Source organism: Daktulosphaira vitifoliae, unplaced genomic scaffold, assembly GCF_025091365.1.
Source record: "Daktulosphaira vitifoliae isolate Bord-2020 unplaced genomic scaffold, ASM2509136v1 Scaffold_4, whole genome shotgun sequence".
Taxonomy (NCBI): Eukaryota; Metazoa; Arthropoda; class Insecta; order Hemiptera; family Phylloxeridae; genus Daktulosphaira; species Daktulosphaira vitifoliae.
The window spans coordinates 38,414,397-38,416,693 of NW_026099575.1; the positions used below are offsets into that span (position 1 = coordinate 38,414,397).

Sequence of the window (2,297 nt, forward strand, 5' to 3'; positions counted from 1 at the left end):
ATATTCAATTTTTTATCTTATGAGAGTTCAACTTACAATACATGCAAATTTTACTTATTATATATTAAATATAATATAAATAATCTAAACAACAAAGTTTCTTAAATTTAAAAATAAATTAAACAAAATGTGCCCCAAGTTCATTAAAAGTGCAAATAATAATAATAAAAACTTTAAATATACTATTCTTCGTTTGTTAATCTCTTCTATCGTTTTTATATTAAAATTGTTTAAGAAAAATATCAAGTTGCAATATAATATATAAATACCATATTTACAAGAACCGAAAATACAACAAACCGTAAAGAAAAATTACTATTTAAAACTATGAATTTATATAAAAAAAATAACCATCTTACCGTATCGACTGAAAATAGAACGAAATTGATTTTTTTTTTTTAATTATTTAAATGTGTGGTATTATAGACACTTATTTTTTTAAATATTATTCTTACTACTTCGGTCAAATTATTAGAATAATGAATACGAAAACACTGAGCGCTGCACTAGTTGAACTGGACGTTATAAAATGCTTTGGACAAAACGAGCTACAGACTTGATATACCTACTTCCGATTTCACTAGTTTCGTTTCTTCCCGTGTCTTACTCTCCCTCTCTAGATCTTATTCAATAATATTTGTAAGAATGTTTATTTTGTAACCCTATATGCTTTGTTTGACTAAATTTAATACATAATCCCCACAAATATTCTTTACTCGTATTTGATTTGTACGAACATCATGTTAACACATTTATTTTCACAAAAATAATAAGCCATCCAACCTGATATTTAAGACCAATTAGAAATTTTATCTCATAAATATTAATTTTTTCTATTAATATACTTCTCAATTACTGAGCCGTTGACGTCAGATTACGTAGATATTAATTATTTTGAATATTATGTAAACTCTCAAATAAATTGTCTAAAAGAGTTATTTAATTAGAGAGATTTAAAATTTGTTTAATTAATTTAAAATTTTTAAATAAACATCACATCAATTCTTTATAAATCTAATATAAAAAATAGAAAGATCAATATTTCAATAAATATGTCTCAAGTATACAAAATTAGTAATCAAAAATTTACTAATCCGAAAAAAGAAACTTGAATTTAAAATGACAAAAATGATGACTAAAATAATAGAAAGACTTTTTATTCTGTTAGCGAAGATGCAAATATCTCAAAAGTATTAACATTTGAATTTTAGATTTGCACTTCAAATCATAACATGGCACAGAAGGAACAAATCATAAAATTATTTTGTAAAAATGATATAAATCTACTAAGTTATAATTATTATAAAATATTTTATTGTTTTTGGTACGAGTGTTGAGATAACTGTAGATATATCAATACACAATAATATTTGTGGTTTTATATTTCCTGGATAAATTATGACCTCAGTAATAACTTATCGTTTGAAGAAGTAATTAAAAAATTGTTTTCATGTAATTTATCACACTGTTGGCTTATTTATCTCTAAAAATAAAATTGATATTTTCCAATCTGGCCAAATTTTAATTGTTTCCTACTCAAGAATAATTAGTAGTTATGATTAAAATAAATTCAATGTTGAAAACATGATACAAACTAATATTAACCTTTTTTGGAATTATGTTAATTTATTGAATAAAACTAATGGTAATATACCAGATCTTGTATAATATAATATCAAGTAATAAAATAACTCAACTATTTACTAATTTATTTTCTAGTGTATATATCAGATATGATAAATTTTAATGAGTGTAAAAAAATTCCTATATCAACATCAAAGATTAATCATAATTTAATTACCTGGAATATTGATTCAAGTGAAATTTATGATTACTAATGTTCATTAGACACCTTTCCTAGTACAGGTCCTGATGGTATACCTTTTACTTTTCTAAAAAGATGTACACATGCTTAAATCAGTCCGCATGTTAGGTGAAATTTTTGGTAAAGATTATTTATCAAGAGCTTGTGTTTTTGAGTGGCACAAACGGTTTTTTATTGAAAGGGAAGACTTTAAAGACAGTCGTTCTGGAACGTCTCAACTGACAATAATACTGAAAACTTTGATAAAATTATTCGGCAAAGTCATCAATTCAAAATTAGAGACATAGCAGAGACGAATTGTTAAATAAATTGAGGAAACATGTTAAGGTCGGTCTACACCTAAGAAATTATGTTTAAAACAAAAGTTAACGACATTGTCATCAACCAAAAATCTTAAATGTTCTTCAAATTTTGTCTCCAACAATGTCATAAACATTGTAACCAACGAAATCTTGTTTCCCTGCTAGATACC

At 24.5% G+C, this 2,297-nt stretch overlaps 1 protein-coding gene across 1 annotated transcript in view; it reads right to left on the reverse strand.

The window, feature by feature from the left end:
- The window catches only part of LOC126906092 (cuticle protein 19.8-like), a 6,838-nt gene extending 6,299 nt beyond the window's left edge, over positions 1–539 (reverse strand). The window contains exon 1 of the mRNA XM_050686367.1: positions 360–539. The gene's annotated coding sequence lies outside the window, so the exon portion shown is untranslated. The remainder of the gene's footprint in view (positions 1–359) is intronic.
- Between the last annotated feature and the right edge of the window lie 1,758 nt (positions 540–2,297).